The following is a 27,757-nucleotide window of genomic DNA, read 5'->3' on the forward strand; positions in this document are numbered from 1 at the left end:
AAATCAGTATTTTCCAGACAAACGCTCCTTTCAACACAAACGAGGACAAATGAGTGGATTGGAAAATACAGCCCTAACCCACTGAGGAGTAGATTGATATTAAAAACAGGAAGTATTACTGTACGTCAATAAACGTAAGTGAAATACTCCAACGTAAAGCTAAAGTCGACTGTTTCATCGTGTCAGTTCTTCCGAAACATACTTCATGCCATGTCACATTAAGGAGGATCACGTTTATGAACTAACTAACTAACTAACTAACTAACTAACTAACTAACTAGATGGCTTACCGAACCCGAAGGTTCATCACCGAATTAACCAAAGCCCTCCACCGGACCCTGTCCTGAGCCAAAAAAATTCGGTCTCCTTCAACTCCTATCTCCCATAGATCCCGCCTGACATCCTCCCATCTACGTCTAGGTCTCCCCAGCAATCTCTTCCCCTCAGGCTTCCCAAATAGTGGACCCAACCAACCAGATGGCTTACGAAATCCCAAGGTTCATCACCGCATTAACCAAAGCCCTCCACCGGACTCTGTCCTGGGCCAACAAAATCCAGTCTCCTTCAACTCCTATCTCCCATAGATCCCGCCTGAGATTATCCTCCCATCTACGTCTAGGTCTCCCCAGCGATCTCTTCCCCTCAGGTTTCCCAACCAGTATCACGTTTATGAACTAGATGCCTAAACTGAAAATTCTAGATTGTCTTGAAGCAAAATTGAGACAAAAACAAAAATCAAATACGCAGGCTAAATTATTTTAAAAAATTGTAATTAAAATATTGACGTCCTTGTCGAGAGCTTTAGTGACATCAAAACGACGATACAAATTATTTGTTTTGAAGTTATTTGTTAAGAATAACTTGCAGAATTGCTTTAGAGCAGATGCTGGAAAGTCAATCACCTTCTCGAAGACGAACATCCGCTGAAATTTTGTTACCAATCTGTTTATTGTGTCTTCCTCGGTACTTCGTTGACAGGATACGCACTGGTAAATGCCTCACGAAGGGCTCATAATTTCGTTGTTCTGATTGCTACTGGGTTGAATTTAAATGGGACACTCTGTACAAGCAAATAGCACATAATCTTATCTGTTAAGTTGTTCTCCAGTGAAACATTCTCCCTCGCCTTCCGAGAATAATACAGATTAACGATGAATATGATCATCTTGCTGAAGCGAATATTTGATTCCAAGAGGGGGGAGTATCGGGATGCTGGAGAAAATTGCACAGTGATGAGCTTCATAATTTCTGGGGCTTACATTATTAAACAGAGGAAGATGAGCTGTTCCGGACATTTAGCTTCTTCTTAGTTAAGATAGGGGCCAGTAGCGGGCTCTCATAACCATGTTAATTTCTCCGAGTACCATAAAAGACGAGGAACTCCTTGATCACTTGAGGGACTAGAAACATAATCTATAATGGATCCAGCCTGTAAATATCCCTATGTTATATGATGTATTACTGTAAATATAATTTACAGAAAGTTAAATTCTTCCCGAGGATTGGGCCATGTATCCACAGAAGGCAATACACTTATCACATCTTCGCCCGTGTTGAGTTGTAACACGCGATATCGTGACAAAGTTACTCACATTTATTATTCCTTGCATTGTGGGTGGGTTTCTTTTCGGTTTATATTCTAGTAACAAGGTAACAATCTTTCTTCCCAGCAAAATAATTCTATTTATCCATTCATAATTATTTTAACATTACTGGTAAAATTTTAGTAACATGAAATTAGCAATGTTGACAAAGCAACTTTCTTATTTTAAATATCAATGTACACAACAGGTCCAAATTAAGTGACAAGCTAACTAACTAACTAACTAAATTAACATGTTATTCAACTTCAGGCAACAAATAGGTTTCCAAACAAAGATGATTTCAATTGACAATTAATTAGTTTGGTTACGATGTAGTGGCAACATTTTCTCTTGGAAGAGAGCTACAGATAACACGGAGTGGAGATTTCTGATCGAAGACTCCGTAATACGCCCTTGTCCCTAATATAGTCAGTAAAGCTGGTGGTAATTTGCCTTCCTTCGTAAAGTTCAGAGCTTATGACTAAACCACACTGAATTAATCTCTTAATGTTGCTCACATATATGTCAGTTTTCTACACCTCATTCAGATTCATTTTAACTAATTACAATTTCACGGGGCATAGAAAAACCATAATCAAACCTTAAAAGAAAGATCATCTGTGTAGCCGTTTTATATGCATCCGAATGAGACTATTGGAGAAACGCAATTCTTCAGGGCGGTCTTGGGAAACAGAATGATGACTGTTCGAAAATTTAATGAAGTTAACAGTGATATTAAATATAACGGTCCGTGTGTAGCTGTGGCCGTCCTTACCCTGCGGTCACTCGCCAGCTGATGTCCCGAAATTTCTGTTATTTCCTGGGCTACTCGTAATGTAGTGTAAGACGGTAAGATGACTGTTCGTAAGGATAATTTAAAAAGGATCTAATCCCTGGTTTCCGTGTAGGCGATTCGTGGGGAAAATAGAATAGGAATGATCCCCTAAGAGGACTCAGATATTGTGCCTCTGTCCTCTTAAGATGATGCACAAATGCACTGATGTGGAATCATAGCAGTTCGTTATTTTCAGTCTTTATACAAAACGAACAATAAAATTGTACTCTGCAAAGATTGATCGATTTCGATTCTAACTCCATTAAAATGTCGGCTAAACTTCGGATGTTCAGAGTGGCGACGTGTTACCGCGGTTAAATACTTCTATAATTTGCCGTCGTCGGGGATTGAACTATGGGTCAGACCGACTGAGGATGGAGGCCATGGATCCATTATAGGAACTAAGTGACAGAAATTATCACATATTTTAGAAAGAATACCTCCAAACAGAATTCCGAGTTGATCTATCAATATAAACCGATGTAAAATCTTCTGAGGTGCATTCGGGTAAAGACGGACCTCGGCACTAGATGGGGTGAGAGGGCGTGATGCTGACCTCTCACCCTATCTAGTGCAGAGGTTAAGAATGAGTAGGAGCTATACCGATACCCCTCCCCACAAGCGCCTACATGGCGTGTAGCGGGGCAGCTTTACGTTTCTTTTTGCATCTGACAAGGACAGTTCAAGAGTTTGCTTGATGTTGTTGGTGATACGACATCTGAAAAATCAGCGATTAATAAAATAAAGAAATCATTGATCAAGAAGAGGATTTACACATAAAATAAGCCCACAATCGCAAACATCTTTAATTCCGTTGTTTTCACCTTACTTTAGAATTCATCGGGTGGAAACGAGGATGTTAAAATTCTGATCCGGATTTGTACGAATTTTCCGAGATCCTACATCTAATGTTTTCATTGAAGGTAGGAGCATCTCTTTCTAGCTAACGAGCTGTACAGTCGCTTGCAAATCTAGCAGAAATTAAAGAGGCCGTAGTTAACTTTTGTGGACCCCATCGAGCAGAAAAGTGGCGATGTGTGGGAATTTGGAGCAAAGCCATGCTTTTGGCAGGAAAAGGGAATGAGAAAATGCTAATCGCCATTGCAGGTTTCAGGGTTTGGAAGGGAAAAGCGGTGAGGTGGCTGGCTTCAAATTGCCTTTCAAATCTTGTCAAGAGTTCGGCGTCTGTTTGTCGCGTTCCCAAACGACATCCATTTGCCGCTTAAAAGAACTCTTTCGCGACAAACGTGGATGCCTGTTAAACTGTGAAACTTGCTAAGCTATTTTCGCTTGTCGCTTTCTATATACATAAAGATACTCGCAGAATAAATGAGGGCCCATTTTTTGTACCGAAAGCTTGTTTCACTCTTGGTACACTGCTTGTTGCATCATAATTATCAGGGGCACTTAGCGTTTCGTTAACATTAATGGTTTTGTTTTCGTATTTGATGCTGTAAATTTGTTATGTTTTGGTGAACCTTGTTTATTTTTAACGTGAATGCAATAACTTTATTGACAGACCGAAACTGAAAAGGTTCTTTTGAACTGTGATGTGATCCGGACTGATTTTTTCTTGGGTTATTTAACGACTCTGTTCCGAATTCAGGGGTCATGTGGCGTTCAATGGTTTATTTATTTAGTGTTCTGTCTGACGACAGGTCCATATGAACAGGATCCTTCCATCCTTTTCTCGGACTGGGACCTGTTCATATACGTTCTTGGCAGATGATCCAGAAGTGGTTTGCCATTGCCTTCTTCTGTGTGTGAATGGAGTAATTGTTGGGATGCCACGGAGAAACCGGGGAAGCCCCCAGAGGAAAACTCCGTGTTGCCTAGACCACGGCCTTGCCCAACACAAGTTATAAATTCGGGCACTGCCGGGAATCGAACCCGAGACCCCTGGATTACAAGGCCAGCGTTCTAACCGCTAGACCACTGCTAAAACATTATTTGTGGGATGGGACAGTGACCTGTTTCAACACATTAGTGCCGTTAAACACCTGCTTCTCTTAGAGTGAGAGATGAAGTTTCATACCTGGTAATTTCATGGTTTTGATCTCTTTATCTGTAGACAGAATATGAGATATTAAACCATTCTGAACTCATCAGTAGTGGGCATTTTCAATTTGATTTGCTACTGAGACTGTATTTATGCACGAACGTAGAAAATTAAAGTCATATCTCTAGTAAAATTAAAATTATTCATTATCAGAACTCTTTCCATCGTCTGTTCTTTAAAACCCACGATGTTTCGGATGCTGGTTCTCTCTCCATCTTCAGATGAGAGGTACCTAGTCTGTTGGGTCCCTTAGATAGATTATTGCTGTTTTATCATTTTATTTTCCCATATACGTATTATAATCTGCTGACAAAACCTGTACTCAGGTGGATATGATGAGATAGTTGGGCGATATATATTGTCCAGTGACAGAGACTAGCTCTATCTGAGGGACTCAACAGAGCAGGTGCCTCTCACCTGAAGATGTAGACAGAACCAGCCTCCGAAACGTCGTGAGTTTTAAAGAATAGACGATGGAAAAAGTCCTGACAATGAATAATTTTAAGTGTAATCTACCGTCGTCAAAACCCTTTAGAATTGAATCATACGTCTAATACATCATATATTTCAGTTCCTCACGCATTTATAAAGTATGAATCCTCCAGATACAGCTTTTAACCTCACTTAATGCTGAGTACAGTCAAAATTATTGTTTTGTTAGAAGAAAATGTGGTGACCATACGAAGTGTCTTAATTCTTACTCTTTACAAAATATTATTATGAGATTGGCGGGACATGTAGCACGAATGGTAGCGATGAAAATTTCATATAAGAAGCAAAACGTTCTGTAGGGAATCTTCCGCAAAAGAAGACATTTGGGAGGGTCCAATGCCTGGCTCCTGCAAACACGATAATGAAATAAATAATTACTAAAATAATAAATTACTTTATCTAGACTGACAATTCAATGTTACTCGTTTTATTAGACGAATTTAATAAACCAGTTACATGGAATATAACGGTAAGAAATAAAACTTAAAAAATAGAGCAATGTATTCATTGTTTTGCTTATGGCAGCTAAAATGAACATAAATAATTCATTATTGTGTGGTTAATTTTGAGGCGATGGCGTAGTGTAATTAGAAACCTTCCTTCATGAAAGCTAATCCACTTCAGTTCAGGGTCACATTATAAGACGTGAGTAGGCAGAAACCGAACTAGTCCGGTTTGCATAATGAAGTTACTTGGTCGTGTTGTGTTTGGTTGTTAGCCCGGATCTGTATTCTGCCTCGGTAAACGCTGGGTTTCAACGATGTCATTGCCAAAGGAACGTTCAGTTCTGCAGGATCGGAACGTGAAGGGAATAAGCTGAATCCATTTTCAGGGTTTGACTCCATGAAGTCAGCTATGTGCACGAACAATGCTTTTGGCCGAAATCACAAGTTAAGAACATGGATTCTGACGGGGGTCCTGTTCAGTTTTTCCTACGTTTACGGACAGAATGATAAGAAAAGTGATATTAAATAGGCCATGACAAATTATTTATTCATTTACAAATCATAATTAAGATTATTTCGTTTGTGACTGGTTTTCAGAGACGTGCTTTCGTCAACAAAACATGAATGAGGGGACACGAAAATAGGAAGGAAGAAATTACGAAGACAAAAATAAAAGTATTAAAGAAAGAAAGACAGAAAATAACAATCCAGCAAACAGGCGAGCGTAGGGTTTTAAAAGTAGACCCAATCAGTACATCAGAAGAAACAGGACTACAGAAAGCTATTTAACATTACATGATCAATTTACATAAAGAAAAACTGGTTCGCAAGGTCCACAGACTCTTCTTTGGCACTCTTAAATTATCCTGTGTCAAGCTCTACTAAGGCGCTCTGCTGAATCCGGAGACGGAGGTAAGCTGAATTCCTTCCAGTGAGGACACAACCCACGTACATCGATTTATTATGCCGACTGATTATGTTTACTGCCAGTTTATTCAGTGTAGGGAATACCACATTGAGGTCTCAGCGCATCTTCCATTCCACCTTCTGCTCGTCTGTACCGACTTCCACTAAGAACCATCGTATCACACAGTGGTGTGGACAGGAGACCATCAAAGTCACAAGTCTACAGAGTGCTGGTCATCTTTCGTTAGTGTTTCGTGTACGTTATTCTCAACATTACTTAAAAAATCTCCAGCTGGTAGATCCATTGGAATTTATGGACTTTCGCAGTCCACAAGAGCTGCCAACATCTCATGAGATCCGAACACTAGATAAACATCCATTCACACAACAAACCAGCGATCTTATCATCAAATGTTAATCAGCCACTGTGGTGACACGGTTGTTGAAACCTTACAAATACGAGAGAATTAAAAGAGAATGTCCTTGATCCTCAAAGGAATGAACACATTTCCGCCTCAACTTCAACGATGCAAGCGCTCTTTTGCCTGACGAGCCTTTGTCCTCTCGCCACAGGAACCTGTTGGAGTAGCCAGGTTCTGCAGAGGATGTCACGTTAACGACGGGATGTCTGATCAATAGCACTGCACAAGTTTCCGCATTGTCCTCGCCGGCAATAGTTCAGGCAAACGAGGACAAAGCACCTGACGTGCATGTCACCTTATCATCCTGTACGTAACATGAGGTAACTTCATTAGCATCAGCGAAACCTGTGAACGTGTAACTAATTTCGATTTTACGTGGAAATCTCTGAATCAGCTGATATAATTAACAATATTTTCAATTTGGAAGGACGGAAGGAATAGGAGAAACACAGACGTGCCTTGTTAATCCTATGGCTTTAGAAAGTGGGTTTATATAATTATTTCCGATAAGTACCTCAGGTAGGCAGAAAGTGGATAGTCGGCTTAATATTACGAACAAAGTTGCTCATGAACAGACTAACTGTGGACACTCCGAGGACTGATGATGGCTGTCTTCTGGAATGTTGTGCTGTGTAATCTTGTACGAAATTCTGAGGTGCTTACTGCTGCTATCAAAAGTGCGATTACGCTCTGGAGATAGAGACGAGATGAAAGCAGCAAATACCTTGAAACGTCGGTAATTTTCTACGCCACTACAAAGCGCAACATTCCAGAAGACATTAATCTTCATAGTCACCATTGTGAGAACCTGAAATCATTCTGTGAACTGACTCTTATGAAAGGAAACGTTAAATAATAAAAAGGAAATTGTATTAAATAATGAGTTTGATATCATGATTTACTTACTAATACTGTGCACTTTTAGGCAGAGTGCATTGAAACTGTCCAATGTAAGAGTCACAGTTACAGTATTAAATCGTATTTTACATGCTATCATATGGACAGAAACATTTCTTCTTTTCCAAGTAATGGTAAGCAGGAGTGGGAAAGCCATAGACTAGTTTAAAAAAATGCTGTTCTGTAAGGGTTCGATTCCCGGCGGTGCCCGAATTTATAACTTGTGTTGGGCAAGGCCGTGGTCTAGGCAACACGGAGTTTTTCTCCGTGACATCCCAACAATTACTCCATTCACACACAGAAGAAGGCAATGGCAAACCACTTCTGGATCATCTGCCAAGAACCTATATGAACAGGTCCCAGTCCGAGAAAAGGATCGAAGGATCCTGTTCATATGGACCTGTCGTCAGACAGAACACTAAATAAATATAAAAAGGAATATATGCATCCAAAGCATATTTAAGAATTGTTCTCGCAAATGTGTCTCAATGTCAATGACATCGTAGGCCTGCATATGGCGTTGTACGAGGCATGGAATACTCATTCCTGACACACGTTCTATGTGTCAAAAATAAATTACATTGAAATCAAAAACCAAAAAAGCAAAGTTATATTAAGTGTTCGAATTGGATACTGCGTTCAGCGATGTTCTCTCTTTCCTCATGTTTGATGCAAAACCGGTGAAGAAATTATGAGTCATCAGACGAAATATTGTCGACTTTCTTAGAGCAGGAGCATCGTGAAATGTATCCCTAAACTCATACTGACAAGTAAGAACGAAATGTCAGTAGTGTTCGATAATGAAAGGCGTCCTTGAAGACCTGTCGGACTGGTTTTAGCAGGTTACTTCATGACGTGACCTGCGTGGGCACTTGTATAGTCACAGCGATACCGTGTTTATTAATCCAGTTGAATTGTATCGAGTTCCAACTATCAATAAATATTTCAATAAGCGGTGCGTGACTTTTCGATCGTGTGTATATGGTTGCAGTGTTGTCACCAGTTCAGGCGCAAGTGAATTCACAGACAAACGCTGTAAGTAATCAGACCGAAAGAGCTTCTTAATTATATGTATATTTCAAACGAAAGCGATCAAAATATCAAAATGAAATTTTGCTGAAATGTCTCGAGAGAAGAGACCATTTGGGATTTAACGACCGTCGCCGATTGGTTGAAGCTATTAATGTAGGGTCTGTGGGTATATAAATCAGGGATGGGGAACATTTTCATGTTGGAAGGCCGCGTTCAAGATACTTCAATTAGATACACTTAAAAATGTACATTATTTTGTAAAAATTTAACTACTATGTACTTAATAATTTCAAAAAAATAAAAACTATTTGTTAATTTTAAAGTTAACTAATCTTTTAATGACTTTATTGTGTCTAAGTTTTGTTGGAAAGCATTTGAATATTTGGTTGCAGCATGTATTAATAAAAATAAAAGGATTTGTTCTGTAAAATTTGGATTCAGTCTAAAGGCCGCACTTAAGGACCTAGAAGGCCACATGTGGCCTTAAGGCCGCGGGTTCCCCACCCCTGGTATAAATGATACAAACTGATCAGGTTACCGTCCAATGGCGGTGTTTAGTAAATATTATAATGAGCCTTCGGGCTTCTTAAGAGATGAGAAATTTATTGACTGGATGAGCGGGAATCCACTACTCGGGTTTGTGTTGTTAACAAGCAGAAATTTCTAGGAGATGTAATTTTTCATTTCATGTTGATGTACATACGTCGTGAACCTATTAAGATTAATGTTATTTATGAGGAATAAAATTCTCTCTCTTAATTCCCTGGTGGAGACAGAGAGGGCTTACACAACGTTTGTCTTCTGCTCCACATTGACGCTGTTGGTCACCCGAGAAGACTTACCACTTTAATCGCTGCGACAGCCTCAAGTCCGTTGGACCTCTCCGCGTCACTTTCTTCCTTTCATTATCTTTCTTCTTTTCGTTCTTTCTCATATTTTCCTCCCTTCTTCTCTTTTCTTTCCTTTTGATTCCTTAAGAAACACACGTACGATAAACAGTCTGAGCACACAATGTCTGCCTTCATTTCAACAGAGTGAGTGAAAGTTGTCTGGACAATTTCTGTTTACAACAGCGCGTATACTACACCATAATTACAGCGAAAGTTGTTCATTTCTAATAACGCAACTTGCATGGACAAAAGCCAGACTAATGGCTGAAATATAAGAGGATTCGACTTGATTTTCAAACTGTTTAACCACCCACCACTGAACCGGATAATTTAATCCTGTAAAATACGTATTTTCACTATTTTCTAAAAAGCATCACGCGGTGGAGTATTGCAAATGCAATTAAACACTTACCACAAAGCTGTTCAGCCCGTTTAAAGGTTGTAGATAATAAAAAAAACACCTCACTTTACCTACAGTCCTTGCATATGTGATTTTTTTTTAAAATAGGTTAATTGCCTGTATAAGTTTTCCATGCCATTCAGGTCTTGATAAAATAATATTATTTTATATTTATTTATTTTATTAATAATATTTATTTTACGAGTGTGCTCATTATCATAATTTTTGGACATTCCCAATTGTGGGTTAGTGTATATATAGCAAGGCTTAATTAAAAAACATAAACTACTTAATTGTAAGGGATCTGATGAAGGCTTATTGTAATTAATATTATCTAATGGATTTCTGGCCTTTGTGGTGGTATGTTCTGAATACTTAACGATGGTCAAAATTTCGGAAAAAAAATAACCCATAATTCTAATAACCGATTTTTTTTTTAGAAAAATTAAGACGATTTCAGTTTCTAACATAGCAAAATAGTACAGTTTTGGCCACTGAAATTAAGTACTGCGGTTAAAGGTTAGCCAAAGGTACCACTACCTTGTAGACAAAGTAATTAGTAATGCAGACATAACAGTGTTTGTAGACACAGACGATTAGAATCTACACTTACTGTTCTAACGTACAGACAGTTAAAAACTTTATTTTGTTTCTTTTAAATCGGGAGCATTGAACCCACATTTTTCTGCTGTTTATAAACTCTTTTCGGGTGGAGAATTTCAATTTAATTGGAAGCCTGGAGCTGCTCTATTGAATTTTAAAGTGACCATTAGGTCTTTTTTACAGTGGTGTCATAAAAATATTTAAAATGCAAGGATATAATTAGAAGAAAATACATCTGGTAAAATAAACCTTATGCAACATAATTGCTGATCTCGTACTTACTACATTCGAAAATATGACATAGGTAAACCCAGGCGAAGGTTACATTTGATAAATTCTGCTATCATTCAGTTCTGAATATTTGTTGACGTGTTTTATCTAAAGCCTAATAATTACATTATATAAAACCATAATGTTTCTTATTCGTATGGGCAATGGTGTGAAACTTATCACACATACGGTTGTAAGGTGTCTGGTAAGGGGACAGACCATCTCTGTCGGGCCCCCTAGGGAATAGAGAATAGGGCCTTGTCCTCCAAACGGTCACCTGAAGACGGAAATAGAACGAAATTGCGAAAATTCGTTGTCTAATTAAAAACGTTTATTTGGTGGATTAAGTCCAATAAAATAATTACAACATATATCCCATGTCAGCACCTGGTATTGGTCGGGAAGCCTAAGGGGAAGAGACCGCTGGGGAGACCTAGACGTAGATGAGATGATAATCTCAGGCGGGATCTATGGGAGATAGGAGTCGAAGGAGACTGGATTTTGTTGGCCCAGGACAGGGTCCGGTGGAGGGCTTTGGTTAATTCGGCGATGAACCTTCGGGTTTCTTAAGCCATCTGGTTGGTTGGGTCCACTGTTTGGGAAGCCTGAGGGGAAGAGACCTCTGGGGAGACCTAGACGTAGATGGGAGGATAATCTCAGGCGGGATCTATGGGAGATAGGAGTTGAAGAAGACTGGATTTTGTTGGCCCAGGACAGGGTCCGGTGGAGGGCTTTGGTTAATTCGGTGATGAACCTTGGGATTTCGTAAGCCATCTGGTTGGTTGGGTCCACTATTTGGGAAGCCTGATGGGAAGAGACCTCTGGGGAGACTTAGACGTAGATGGGAGTATAATGTCAGGCGGGATCTATGGGAGATAGGAGTTGAAGGAGACTGGATTTTGCTGGCCCAGGACAGGGTCCGGTGGAGGACTTTGGTTAGTTCGGTGATGAACCTTCGGGTTCCGTAAGCCATCTGATTGGTTGGGTCCACTATCTGGGAAGCCTGAGGGAAAGAGACCTTTGGGGAGACCTAGACGTAGATGGAGGATAATCTCAGGCGGGATCTATGGGAGATAGGAGTTGAAGGAGACTGGATTTTGTTGGAATAATTAAAACCTGAAGAGTTAGTCGGACTGGAAATGTAGGACGCGTTTGAAAAATAGAAATACATAGAAACCATTAGTCGGTAAATCTGTCCGTGCGTCTAATGTTGATAGTCGATCTTTTTCTAGTTTTTATTGGTGTATAGCCTACTACAAAATCCAACGCGGTTTTGTGAGAGTTATTTAACCACATGCGTCGTTTTAGAAAGACAGAAACTGGTGTAACGACCGGGAATAAACGAATGAAACACAGCACATACACAGAAAGGGAGTGAATTAACTCAAGAAATCCTGAAATATTCTAGGAGCAGGGGCAAGACCTTTGGTGGTAATGCTTGAAACATGAAAGGAACTGGCTGGCTGTGTGTGCGTTTTCTGCACAAGGTACAGAACGAGAAAAATTACAGAGAAACATGAAAATAATAATGAATAGAATTCACGTGAAAAGCCCGATTATGGAGACATATTTTAAGACTGTACAAACATAGAAATTGTGCAAATTACGTAGCATCAAAACCAACAGTACGACAATCAAGCCAATATAAATTAGGTGATAAGCCTTTTTTCAAATTTTGTATCTATTTTACTTTTATTATTTCTAGTAAAGGTATGAATTTTAATTCTCTGTTAATTTTCTGTTTTCATAAGTTCACATGTCAGAAGTGTCAAGCAGTGAGCGGACTTGATGAATGAGGTTCTCTGCTGTGATGTCGCTTAATTGGATAACTGGGGTCCCATTCTCGAGGAAACAAGTTTATTTTGCTTTTTTTGTAATAACGTTGATGTATTAACTTGCAATACAGCAAACCGTTGTTTTAAATTCTCCAGACACTGCAGCCATGACATTGCGTAACTTGAAGTATTGTATTAAAAGTCGAAAGGCAGACGACAAAGCAAGTAATGACGTAAATGAAGGATATCAGGACCATTCAAATGCGCTGGTTTGTGTTCACGTACGTTCCTCGGGGTGTACTTTTAGCATTTATTGAGGCTATGAATCACAAGTGCATACAAAGAAATTTCCTGAGGGAATTCCAAGTCCTCCATCTCGTGCGAAAATTATTCCTAAGTTGTGACTACGAAAGGTATTCAACACAAATAAGCAGACAGTACAGAGCTACCTGCAGACTGGAATTCACTGAGTATAAATTGTGTTACTTAAAACACTTGGTTACAATAGTAATTTTATTTTATTCGGTAATGAATGAAGAGATACTAAGCTCATTCCCTTACGAATTAGCTCTGACTCACATCCAAAGAGATAAATGCATAGTCGTTCTTTCAGAAAATTCGTGAAAGTTTTCGTTATTAAAACTACTAAAGTCTATTTATTATTACTGTTATTTAGTATGGTATTTAGTTCCTGAAAGTTATATGGATTTTTTAATAAATAAAGCGAAAATTGGCGTGACAAGTAGCAGATTGGGAAAGATCAGAAATCAACTTGATTAATATCACCTGGGAGATATACGAGTGGATATAAATCTAATATTAAAATAAATTATAAACAAACAGGGTGTGATGGTGTGAACTAGACGTAGATATGTAAGACTTGAGGTTCTCACAGCGGTGAGTATGAAGATTTCCGTCTTCTGGGTTGTTGCGCTGTGTAGTCTGGTCGATGTTAACATCTTCATATTCATCGGCCTGATGATGGAGGCAGTATGACCTCTGAAACGTTGGTTAACATCGACCAGACTACACAGTCGCAACAACCCAGAAGACAGAAATCTTCATACTCTGATGACGGAGGCAGTATGACCTCTGAAACGTTGGTGGACATCTGCCAGACTACACAGCGCAAGAACCCAGAAGACGGATATCATCTTTAGACGTAGATAACTTCGGATAGGATAAACTGACCGCCCCTAATGAATACAGAAATGAATTTTCGAATTCAGCTACTATCAGCTTCTCAAGAATAACTCTGCTCTACAGGGGGTCAGAACATGCGATAATCAAACTCTTCCATCGGCATGACCCAACGGGAAATGAGGACAGATATTGACAGTGAGCAGCTTGAAAAATGAGACGAATGCAGAAAATCTATTATGAAAGAGATACATTGGACAGAGACAGGTTGAAATAAAGACAGGTAAACGAGGCAGCGTTGGAATATTTGAGAATGAAAATAGCATTAATTATGCTTGCAGCCAACGGACTGGGTGTCGGGGAACCTTGCAAGGTTGGGTGATCACTAGATAACAATCGTGTGTGGGAACACCAGGAAAAAACACCCCTTCCCACCCCACGTCATCCAACGCACTTTTCGTGTCGCCCTATGTGATCACACGAATTAACCTCCTATTCTTAACTAACTGCTGTTACCAGGCAATGACATAGACCAGTGGTTTTCAACCTGGGGTACGCGTGCCCCCGGGGGTACGCGAAGATATCTTAGGGGGTACGTGAAATTTTAAAAAAAGTATTATTTTATGATAAACACTGAATAATCAGTAATGTAATTTGTTTAATTTATTTTAGATGTAGATTATATACTATGTATAACTTGAATTATACACCAACAACTTTGGGGGTACAAAGTTGAAGAGAAATTATATCTGGGGGTACGCGAAGAAATCTTAGGGGGTACGTGAAATTTAAAAAAATATATATTATTTTATGATAAACACTGAATAATCAGTAATGTAATTTATTTAATTTATTTTAGATGTAGATTATATACTATGTATAACTTGAATTATACACCAACGACTTTGGGGGTACAAAGTTGAAGAGAAATTATATCTGGGGGTACGCGAAGAAATCTTAGGGGGTACGTGAAATTTTTTTAATAAAAATTGTATTATTTTATGATAAACACTGAATAATCAGTAATGTAATTTGTTTAATTTATTTTAGATGTAGATTATATACTACGTATAACTTGAATTATACACCAACGACTTTGGGGGTACAAAGTTGAAGAGAAATTATATCTGGGGGTACGCGAACAAAAAAGGTTGAATACCACTGACATAGACCACAAAATGTGCATACAAACACGCTCTACTGAGACTGTAACAAACTATAAATGTCCGTATTTGGTTTTGTAAACGCGATGTGTTATTTGGCTACGAACTTTGTGTGAAGAAAGTAAAATAACTGGTGACTAATGTTTCACAGTAATTTGTTGCAATCACCTTGTTTTGACGAGGCTGAATTTTCTTCTGAGACGGTAGTAACCACCCACAGGACATCGTATTATTCCAGATCACAATGAGACTTTATAATGTCGGGTCTCGCTCGAAGTATTTGCTTGTACACAAAACCATTTCAGATATGAATTTAAAATTATACTTCTTCTGTTTTTATTACACTATACTATTATAATAGACCATATTATATCTTCTTTCCTTTTCTACTAATACTGTACTAAATGTTTGTCTTAAAGCGAAGTAGAATTTTCGTAATACACAGCTACAAATATGACAGCGTAGAACGTGATATGTGATGTTTTTCTTCGTACATTCTTTAATACTTCTATTGCTGGAAACGGGAAGTTGTGTGAATTAGGGTATACAATGGACCAATAAGAAACAACCAAATCCGTGTAATAAATTTTAGTTTACGTTGGTCGCAACAAATACACACTTGGGTGGAAGGGTGGGAGGGGAACACCACGAAGCGACATCATTTTCAGTGAAATAACCCAATTCTTCCTTGTATAATACCAGATGCGAAATTGTTACATTTAGGTTGGCGAAATGGCGTGTATGGGTTAAAGTGTGTAGGAAAATTCTACATCAAAACAGAAAAATTACGTTTCAAATTCGACAACCTCAGAACTGGATGAAGATGTAAGTATTCCTGTCAAATTTTATTACCTTAAGGCCATTATATTTTTGAGAGCAAACTTTTAAAGTCGTCAAAAATTATCTTTTTTCTGCACAAGTTATCTCAGAAAAGGATATTCTGGCCTAATTGAGAAACAGAGCTCACTTGATGTTCATTTCAAAGATAATAAAATCCCTTTTCTAATGACGTAATGCATTAATATTAAGAAATTGTGTTTTCAAGGTCATGAAATTTCATCTTCATCCTTGTGCTTCTCAAAATGCGGTATTTAATTTTTTAAAAGATAGTGAGTGCACGCAACTATAATTTAATATTTTTTTTACTGTCAAACGACACTTCAGAGCAAAATGCTTCACAAACCTCAATCCTATTGCAGTTCTAACTGAATATTCTCAGATGTTTTATATAATAGTTGCACGCACAAAACACTTTTGCAAAGAAATTATAATCCAGCGTGTTGAGAAATATAAGGACGAGGGTGAAATTTGAAAAATCTGGAAATTTTTCAAAATATTTTTAAGTAATATGTTATTGGAAAGGCATTTTATTAGCTTTGAAATTAACATATATTAAGCTCTGTATTTCAATTAGGGCAGAAGGCATGATACTTATCTATGATAACTCGAGCAGATTTTTTTTTTACGTTTTTGAATGTCTGCTCTCAATAATCTAATGACCATAAGGCAGTAAATTTAGGCAAGAATACTTATCTCACAAAAACTCTACAGTCCTGAGTGAATCGGACAATCGCGCAGTGTAAAAAACCGATTTTATCGAAATTAGATGGGGGCAAAAGTGTTTTCAGTTACAATAAACACGATCACACAAATTCCTTGCAACATTATCCTTTCCATCTTCGCTTTCCGTCTTTAAGTGAAGTAGCTCAAGCTCGAAGTTATTTTGCGTCCGCTGTAAACCAAAAATTGACTCCTCTGATTGGTATCCGAAATGCAACATACGGGCGGAGAGACGTGTACTAAAATTCTGTAAGCATTTCTCAAGCTCTAGAATAGCTCCGGTGAAAATACGTAGCAATTATAAACCGAACGTCGCTGGTTTGTATTCCGGAGATCCCGGACCAAGTCTCGGCTTTGATATCTGCTGTCCGAACGGGATTTCTCGTGGTTTTCCAAAGTCCCACCAAACAATTGCTGGAAGAATGTCTTAAAACCAGGACAGCTTTCTTCCACACTTAGAACATGTTACCCTAGTTAGTGTCTGGGATACATAAATTATGTAATAGTTATTTTCCGCTATCAGCTGACATCGTTTTGTCCTTGCATCTCTCAAGGATCCTTCATGTGGAGTTCATACATTTCAGTAGTTTCGTTTGCTTCGTAGTGTCAACCAGACAACTGAACGTAGCAAACAGTAATGTGCCGTAAGGTAACGCTGATTCCGTAAGACATGGATGTATTCTATGACGTAAGGTACATTTAATTATATCCCCGATACTTAACCAAATGCCAAGTCACGCAGACGTGCTGGATATTGAATGTAGAGTTCTGTACGGACCGGAATTTTAAAAATTTTAACTAGCCCGACGACCATTTGGCCCGTCTCAACCCGAGCCAGAAGTTCATCTTCAAATACGTTACCCGTAAACTACCTAAGATCGACGTTTTTTTATTTTAGCCCAAATGTATCTCGATATATTTAACTCCTGCTCCGACTATAGTGTCACTGATGCACGTTTATTTCTGTCCACAAATGCCAGTAATCGTTTAACAAATAATTTAACGATGCTCTGAAACATCCAATTTTGGATTTTCATCAACGACACAAAAAATACAGAATGCCAAGTGTGTTATACCGAAATGTATTTGGGAGGGGAATCTATGGAAAATTCCCAAGAAAACCGAGTCCGTGGGATTTGTTCCCTGAGCCCAATTATGTCACGAGCTTAAGATAAGCGCTACTACTAATATATATATATATATATATATATATATATATATATATTTCGAAAGCACAGCTCTAGAAAGCCCGAAATGTTCTGTATGACAATTGATTTGCAAAAATTTAGTCCAGGCCCGAAATTCTCTTATGCCACTACGTTTTATGGCTCAGAACTTGGGGCCCAAATTGATGAAATAGCTATTGGAAATCTTAATTTTCGTTTACCGTTAAAAATACACATATTGTGCCCAGCCAGCGGTAGATCGAGGCCCTTTTAATGTGACTTAGCCCAGGGTAGAAGATATTTTGAGTCCTGGGTACGCACTGGATGAGGCTGGGTGGATCTCAGAACCGGTCTGAAAGTTTGGTAAAAAGGAAGACTCACGCCCTGGCTGAAATATACCCGCGATGGATTCTGTGTTACATGGATCTGTGAAGTATGAACAAATAACTTAAAAAAAGTGTAGAATTTAAGTTATGTTTTAAACTCTTCAAACCTTTATGTTAAAATATCCCCTCCGAAATAAAATTCCAAAAACAGAAGAGAATTGAGAAATGAGAGACAAATTTGCCATCACAGTGGTAGGCCCACATCTATGCAACTCACGAATTAAAATTTATTCATCTATTTTAAATGGGTAAATAAAACAAAAGCGTTTGCTGGAGGGTGTTAAGGAGAATATTTGTAGGCTGTCTAGGACAGAGGAAGTAGCTCGACGGGGAGCATACATAATAAGGAGCTTCATCATTTGTACTGTTCACCGAAACATTGTCATCACGAAAAATGAGATGGCCGGTGCATGTAATATATACGAGAGTGAAAGGCGAAAAAATGTTTGAACACAGACCTGAAAGGTAGAGAGTAATTGGAAGACACTAGGCATTGAAGGCAGAATAATATTAAAATAAATCTTGAAGAAATAGAATGCAAAGTTATCGATTGGATTCACGTGGCCGATGACTGGTTCTTGTGAACACGGTAATTAATCTTTGGGGTTCCATAAACGGTGGGTAATATTTTGCGTTACCGTAAGTGCTCTTGGAACAGCAAACAGCAGAGGTTGTGGCAACCTTGAAACCTACGCAAAACGTCAGTTGCAGTTAAGTGTTAATAACGAGAGCCTCATGTAGGAGGGAATAAATTGCACAATTGCATTGCTTAAGACACTCGAACGTGATCACTTACAATTTCTCTACATTATTATGGAAGATGGAAAAGTTTCTTTCCTGATCATATAAGCTTAAATTTTTTTAGATGTTAAAATTCCTTGATTCATTGCGCATTACAGCCATGAAGTTAAAAAATCATTTGTAAGACATGAGGTTCTCACAGCGGTGAGTATGAAGATATCCGTCTTCTGGGTTATTGCGCTGTGTAGTCTGGTCGATGTTTAGCAACGTTTCAGAGGTCATACTGCCTCCATCATCAGGGCGATGAGTCTGAAGATTTCTGTCTTCTGGGTTGTTGCGCTGTGTAGTCTGGTCGATGTTAACCAACGTTTCAGAGGTCATACTGCCTCCGTCATCAGGGCGTCAACCCAGAAGACAGAAATCTTCATACTCATCGCCCTGATGAAGGAGGCAGTATGACCTCTGAAACGTTGGTTAACATCGACCAGACTACACAGCGCAATAACCCAGAAGACAGAAATCTTCAAAAAATCATTTGTAAAGAGGAATTTAGCCTGCCAGAGAAAATAAAGAGGATGGAGAAATATACAGTGAGGTGTTTCTTAATTCGTATTTTTCGCCAAATATTACGAGGGTTATCGAACGGGCGGATCATGAAGCATGCGTGAGGAGACGGTAAATGCTTATAAAACTGAAGTTATAAAACCCGAGAGGAAAGTAACGACTTTGGCGACCTTAGCTTACGGCGTGGGTGTGAGAAAGTGGAATGGTATCAACTGCCTCGAGACGAACTCAACACGGAAATGAAACTTATGGTTCCATAAAAGACGAAGGATGGTAGACCATCCGTTTGCCGAGTTGTATTTTGTTCCTTGGAGTTAGTTACATGCTCATGTAAGTCATTTTAGATGAATTAAAAATTATGTTCGGCGACTGAGGTATAATTTAGCCAGGGTTTTCAGGACAGCGCTGCAGAGAGAAATGCTACAAGTTCCTTATATATAACTTTAGTTGCCGGTGAGTTATACATTGAACTCGAATCCGCGAAAACTTACGGACAATTATACACTTCTTGTGTATTAGGTGAGGCTTTCGCTGCGACTGAAGTTGGTAGAAGATTCTCGGTCTATAAGCCGCGTAATGTGGCTGAACGGTGAACAAACAATTGTTCTCGAAACGTTGGAAGGGAATTTGATTGTACGCTTCGTGTTAAATTTCTGCGAGTGTCTCCGATTTTATCAAATTCAGTAATAAACAAAGAAAATGTTAAAAGAAAAACTATGAAATAAGTAAATAAATATCGTGATTAATTACATCATAACCATGCTTCCGGGAAAGAGAGAGTTTAAGAATTGAAGTCACATTCACTTTCAAAGACACAGTTAAAGTTTATTAACTGAATTGCCAAAAAGTAAGGTTGTAGGATATTTTCACCGATTTGGTAAAGAACAAAATGTTATTGGCCAGTTCTTAGGTGAGACATTTCATTTCTAGCGTTTAAATAATTAGTAATCTTCTAAAACAACAAGAATTATTCTAATTTTTTTTAAAAAAACCCGCCATTCTACAAAGTAATGAAAACAAATATTAATATATCAACCGTAAGAATTTAAAGGGCTCCTGCAGATTAGACTTGTGGACACTAAAGAGGATGAATTTAGCGATTATACGATGCTTGGCTTCATACACTGTACCATAAGACATTAGACTCGCAATTACTAATTTTACATAACTTTACTCTGCCCGATAAAGTGATGGAATGACGGTTTGGGACCATCAATGTCGATACTTAACCATCTTAAGTAAATTTATGAGTTAAGAGAAAGCAAATTTATCCCTTTGCATGAAGTCATACAGATAAGTGACTGTAAAGCTTCGCGCGTTCTGGATGGCAAGATGGTGAGGGGTGGTCAGCCTGGTTTCATCTAGAGGCTGGGTGGTCACACCGTCAGTCTGAATGTGGCTAACAGAGAAATCATTGAACACTGTGGTCTTCTCGCTTATGACATCGTGCAATTACCGAAGTTTCGGAGGAACATAACTCCTCCTTCTTCGTTACTTCCTTAACTGGCAAACCCATACGAAACTATGCAGCGTTACAGCTCAGAAAACCAAATCCAAAATATTCACAAGATTTCGAAATTCACACCAAATACAAAAATATACTTACAAACTTAAAACACGCTTATCTAGACGGCAGACAGTCATATTACAACAGAATTACCTCTCTCTGTATAAATTTACGTTGTCCAGAACGTATCCAAACAATTTATTGCCTGAGCTATATCGATCCTTACAACGCCCGGTGTTTCAGAACGAATCTGGCCAATACTCAGACAGAAACGCCACTCACTCCCTCACTCTATAGTGCAGGATATTCTTTGAAAAGTCAATTGTTACTTGGCTTGTCAAAGAATTGCCTACTTTCCTTATGAAAAGGTTCATAACCATGTAAGACTTGAGGTTCTCACAGCGGTGAATATGAAGATTTCTGTCTTCTGTGTTATTGCGCTGTGTAGTCTGGTCGATGTTAACCAACGTTTCAGAGGTCATACTGCCTCCGTCATCAGGGCGATCATCGCCCTGATGACGGAGGCAGTATGACCTCTGAAACGTTGGTTAACATCGACCAGACTACACAGCGCAATAACCCAGAAGACAGAAATCTTCGTTCATAACCATGTTCACAAAAGCTTGTCACCGGACTCTACCGTGAGCCAGCTGCCTCCAATTCGCTCCATCGATTCTTATCTCCCTAAGGTCCATCTTTACATTACCCTCTCACCTTCGCCTAGGTCTTCCCAGAAGGTCTCCTCTCTTCAGGCCTCCCAACCAGTACCTTTTAAACACACCTCCCCATCCCAATGCCTCTGCATATCTCACCTCATACTCCTGGATTTAATCACCCTAACAATATCAGGTGAGGAATACAAGCCGTGAAGCTAATCATTATTCAATTTTCTCCTAAATCCGTCTTCCTCCCTTTCAGGTCAAAATATCTTCCTCAACACTCTCATCAAAACCCTCTATCTATATATTTCTCCTTCAAAGTGAGAGACCATGTTTCGCACCCATTTACGATTTAATCGGTGCAACAACATTAGCATCCACACGACGAGTACGGACAATACATTAAGGCCTGGAGTGAAATGTGACATGTGGTGAGAATAACAAAAACTTTTTATTGTTTAAACGTCCGACTTAGTCAGTTTTTAAAAACATTTTTTACCCAATTAGACTCACGTTTTCATTACAGTCAGTCAGTAGCGTTTGCATACAAGTTGGAAGAAGTATTTTAACTCTGTACTTTTATATATTTTTAGAAGCTTTATATTGAAATATAACATATTTACTGGCCACTGAAGATGACCCCTTAGGGCCGAAACGCGTATGGTCTACGTATAATACCGTTCAGTGTTAAAAGTTGTTGGTTATACAATTATACATTTTAATTAGCCTGACTAGCTTTTTAGATACAACAAGCAAAATATTGTAAAGATCTTCTCTTTAATCATTGACTAACTCCGTCAGGACACGTTACTGAGCTACAGGTTATTTTCTGTTTATAGTTGTTATCTCCCGTTTAAATTCAACCTGGAGGGCAACCCCCTATCGGCTGTCCACGTCGGTTTATTCAATTCATTCGTAGCTGCTTTCAATATCTGGAAGCCTTCATCTCCACTCGAAACGTAAGGACGTTCCGAGCCGAGGTGACATTCTGTGATGTTCTGTGAATAGGATGCTGTACAGATGTTTAATACCTGTTAAGAAGGAATTAAAATCTACTTGAGTTTTCAAATAAGTACAATAAGTAACCGTTACACAGCGTGTCACAATAGAAGAATGACTTTTCAGAATTCTGCCCACGATCTTTTGTTCACAACTAAATATTTTCAATTGAACGTCTGGTATGCATCAGTCCACGACGTCCATTGAAGTGAGTACAAATTCACATTCTGAACACCAGATGGTTCTTTGAAATCTGCGAATTCTGAAAGTTATTAAAAATGGAAAATTTAGTGTCATATAAATATTATGCTAGAGAATAAAATTAATAATTTGTATGATCTCCGTTACCGGCCATGTAAGATTAAGACGTGACCTAAGAACCAAAATATCCGGTGTATAAAAAGTTTTTTTTAAAAAAAGTTTGTCCCACTATACGCCATGTAGGCGCTTGGGGTGAGTGAAGGTATAGCTCCTCCCTTCCTTGACCTCGGCACTAGATGGGGGTGAGTGGTCAGCATCACGCCTCGGCCGGCTTTACCCCCGGGAAAGAACCCCGGTACCCATTGTAGAGGAGGCTGGGTGGGCCCCAGAGCCAGTCTGGACGCAGAGGCTAGAGGAAAAATCCTCTGCCCCCGTCGGGGATCGAACCCCGGCCGTCCAGCCCGTAGCTAGTCACTATACTGACTGAGCTATCCCGGCTTTAATTTATCTTCTATTTTGACACCTAAAAATTATTATGTACGTACAAAATTTTAATTTTAATTTTATAAAAAAACTTGGTCTGAAAATATTTAACAAAAAGACTACTGCGAAGAATATTTGGATATCACTTACGATTCTTAGACATAACTGAAAGATATACCTTGATTCGAATTAGGGAACGATTCTATGGCGGACTTTTGTAAACACGGTAATGAACCTTTGGGTTCTGTGACAGGCGGAGGAACTAGCTGACTAGCTGATCCTGTAATTAGGGTGAGAAGAGAAGCTACATGCATATGTAACGTTTAAGTCCGCTTAGCGTTAAATATACAGAATAATATTTACAGTTCGTATAATTGTTGTGGGCCGATGAAGAGACTCTGTCGAGATCTGAACAACGCGGTCTGCTTGGCAATTAGTAAAATGTGTCAGCCCGACCACTTAGTACGGACGATATAAACCTTGAAGCAAATTAGTCTTTCGCTAATTAAAGTGAAGGCCTGGCAGGAAAATTTGAAGCCAGATGTTTTCATAGGGTGAGGGCAAGTTTTCACACCATAGTCGGTATTAAAGATTTTGTCGTAGTAACTACCTGGATATCTTACCGAACTCTGTTCATCACCGAATTAACCAAAGCCCTCCACCGAACCCTGTCCTGGGCCAACAAAATCCAGTCTCCTTCAACTCCTATCTCCCATAGATCCCGCCTGAGATTATCCTCCCATCTACGTCTAGGTCTCCCCAGAGATCTCTTCCCCTCAGACTTCCCAAATAGTGAACCCAACCAACCAGATGGCATACGGAACTCGAAGGTTCATCACCGAATTAACCAAAGCCCTCCACCGGACCCTGTCCTGGGCCAACAAAATCCAGTCTCATTCAACTCCTGTCTCCCATAGATCCCGCCTGACATTATCCTCCCATCTACGTCTAAGTCTCCCCAGCGGTCTCTTTCCCTCAGGTTTCCCAACCAGTACCCGGTGCACACCTCTTATCCCATCCATGCGCGCTACGTGCCCAGCCCATCTCATTCTTCCCGACTTAATCACCCTGACAATATTGGGGGATGAGTACAGATTTTTAAGCTCATCATTATGCAGTTTTCTCCACGCCCCATCGTCTTCTCTCCTAGGCCCAAATATCCTCCTCAACACCCTGTTCTCAAGCACCTGCAATCTGTGTTCCTCCCTCTGAGTGAGAGACCATGTTTCGCACCCATACAAAACAACAGACAAAATTATTGTTTTTTATACTTTAATTTTCAAGTTCTTAAAAATCTTACACATTCCTTCATTCACTATTTCACTATGGATAGAAATTATATGGTAAATATCCGGACAGCTCGAGACCATCCCGATTTAACTTTTTAAATAACACCTGGGGATTTGCAATCAGACACAGGCGAGGCACTAGTTACTTCCAATTGATAAACACGTCAGTTGCCATCTCTTTCAGTATTCATTAACAATCCCAAAATCTAGACACATTGTTCTTTTTAAATCACAAGTTTACGATTTCCTGTACCTAAAAATATCGAATTTATATTGAAACCAATACGTATTTATTTTACAAAACAATCCGCTATTCTATATACTGAACAAAAGACGTTTCGTGATCCTATTAATTTGTCAGAGCCACGACTGGATGGAAATAATAAAAACACAGCCTAACCGTCTAGTCATGAAAAGAATTCACGTAGTGAATGGTCCGTTCTTCCGCCATTTTCCTCACAGCATGCAGTCGTAGCAACGAGTGTTCCACTGTGCCTCTCACAATGTCGAACTTGGAGTACAATAAACGATCCCTGGGCGATACGTTCAGTCAGTGGGAACTGAGGTGATCTCCGTTCAGCTTACATGCCACGAGGCTCGTGAATAGACGTCCACTTAACGGAATTAACTCAGTCTTTCAGCTCACTCACTCTACATGCATTGATAATAGAGTAATAAAATTTATTTGTAATTCAGAATTCAAAATTGAAACCGACGTTTTACGACAGCGAAGACAGGCTTTTGGTGGCAAGCATCTAGAAGACGCTTACAACTTACAGCTAGCACAGTGTTAAAATACAAAAAAAATTCGATTGGAATAAATAAAATTTCCATTAGATTTATATCTTATGCTCTCATATCATGACATTTCCAAAAACATTGATTTTCCAAACTCCATCACACAAAAATAACCTATCTTAAGGACGGATATAAGCGGTTAAGTAAATTCACATCAGAATCTCTGAATTAATGTAACATCAGAATCTAAATATTTAAAATTCTTCGACACCGGACAGAAATTCAGTTCTTAGATAGAAAATCAACACGTGCTTTGAAATCATCAGCGACTAATCAAACTATTAAGGGCATTTTCGAATTCTCGTGCGGAATCGCAAACCTTTCCGAGGGCCCCGAGTTGTCCTCGGGCATAAGATTGGCGATGTTTGCTTTAGAGTGACGTTTCAAACATGTTAGAGCTTTCGCATAATTTGTTCCTATCTTGTTGTTTAATTGTTTAATTTTAACCGTCTAATCACAATAAAATATTTTATTAAATATTAAAATATTATTACTACAATTAACATTTAATATTTAAAATATTTAAAATATATTAAAATGATGCTCTTCGTTTTACAATTAGAGCATCATCTTTTTCACGACATGTTTCGGTTTTCAATGAACCATCTTCAGGTGTATAATCGATATAAATTTAAATGTAATATTCTAAATGCAATCCTTCGTCAGATGTCCATTAAATATCGGAAAGTTATCCTCTTCTAGATCAATTGTACTTTGTTATCACATTCAATGTTGTTTCGTAAATGTCTATGTCGCGTATAGCGTGATCTTGCGTGGGTGAAATGTTTGTAGTGGTTTTTTATAATCGGTCAGATATGAAGAGTTAAGGAGGTCCGTCTAGAAGTAATGTTGTGTTTTTTTTGTTCCTATCTGCTAATATTTCGGAAAAACCGTCGCGGAGAATAAGTTTGGTGTTATGACACCTTATACGAGGCTTTGGATTAGTGAAACTAAGCAACTATTAGCTTTTCCTCAAGAAGGACAATTTTGTATGGAATTAAGAAAATGTGGTTTTGGGAAATCTTTACGCTTTTTCATAAGGAAAGAATGCCATATGGGTACGTCTTTTCCTTCTGACTATCGCGTATTTTCTATGTTACTACGTTATCATTCAACCAGAGAGAATTCTCTCCAAACAAAGATCATTTCCCGGCAAAGGTTTAGATCGAACCCGGGATCCTTTAAACAGTCAAAGCAATCACCACAATCATAGCCATCATTCTCTTCAAAATCACAATATCATAATATCTATATTCATAAGAATACTATTACCATCCATTTCATATACGAACGTCAATTGTAGAAAAAACACTTATTTTGACTACTCTGTAGTGTACATCTTTTAATCTCCTTTTGAAATGTTATTACTCTTTAAATTTAATTTCAATATCTCATGTGATGTTTGATGTCTTTGGGAGACGGGGTGGCTCAGTCGGTATAGTAACTGGCTACAAACTGGAGTTACAGAATAACGTGCAGTCTTAGAAATTTTCGAACATTGCTGTGCTTTGCTCTCGAGTAGGAAGTAATCTATCCACGGCCATTGCATCACATCAGCTTTCGTTTCCTGAGCCGTATCCTACGGTCTGTACATTAATATCGATTTCACTACATTCTCCCTTCCTTTTGTGAGTGCACCGTAAATATGATAATACTCACCCACCAGTTCGTTCCGCTGTTGTCGGTACCTGGTTGCTCTACGTCACGGCTTGGCTCAGTCTGCATATCCAACGCAGAGCGGAGCTCTTATGTTCGTTCACCAGGGACTCCAGTGGCGGGCGGGCACGCACCAAACTTATGGTTTTACTTCTGAGTAGGAAATAATTCAAGTTCTGCATGCATTTCTTACCTTACTCATGCGTGCTACGTGTCCCAACCACGAAAACCTAGCGAAAAATATAAATTACAGACAAGGTACTCGATGTACAAAGAAAGCTAGTTAGATGGGGCGAGATTCGTGTTGTTTATAACCATCAAATTTGTCAGTGTTACCTGTGTCACGTCTGGGCCAACTAAAATCGACCTTACATAGTCTACTGCAACCTAAGAAAGCAATGATGACAACTGCAAGGCAGTTATCTAAAGCAGTGGTATTCAACCAGGGGTACGTGAAATTAGAAATATATTATTTTATTATAAACACTGAATAATGAGTAATGTAATTTATTTAATTTATTTTAGATGTAGATTATATACTATGTATAATTTGAATTATACACCAACAACTTTGGGGGTACAAAGTTGAAGAGAAATTATATCTGGGGGTACGCGAAGACATCTTAGGGGGTACGTGAAATTTAAAAAATATAAATATATTTTATGATAAACACTGAATAATCAGTAATTTAATTTATTTTAGATGTAGATTATATACTATGTATAACTTGAAATATACACCAACAACTTTGGGGGTACAAAGTTGAAGAGAAATTATATCTGGGGGGTACGCGAACAAAACGTGGTTGAATACCACTGATCTAAAATCCTGTTC

At 38.7% G+C, this 27,757-nt stretch overlaps 1 protein-coding gene and 1 long non-coding RNA gene across 2 annotated transcripts in view; both read right to left on the reverse strand.

Moving 5' to 3' along the window:
• LOC110832116 (uncharacterized) overlaps nt 1-27,757 on the reverse strand; it is a 223,042-nt gene that overhangs the window by 166,840 nt on the left and 28,445 nt on the right. The window lies entirely within an intron of this gene.
• Nucleotides 21,929-27,271, reverse strand: LOC110835625 (uncharacterized). The gene is made up of 2 exons (XR_002544961.2): nt 26,926-27,271; nt 21,929-22,527 (listed from the first exon to the last, which is right to left on the reverse strand). It is a non-coding gene; the product is annotated as an uncharacterized LOC110835625 (long non-coding RNA).

This window comes from Zootermopsis nevadensis, unplaced genomic scaffold (assembly GCF_977971745.1).
Source record: "Zootermopsis nevadensis isolate Lab colony 2312 unplaced genomic scaffold, Znev_1.0 Znev_ptg000021l, whole genome shotgun sequence".
Lineage (NCBI taxonomy): Eukaryota > Metazoa > Arthropoda > Insecta > Blattodea > Termopsidae > Zootermopsis > Zootermopsis nevadensis.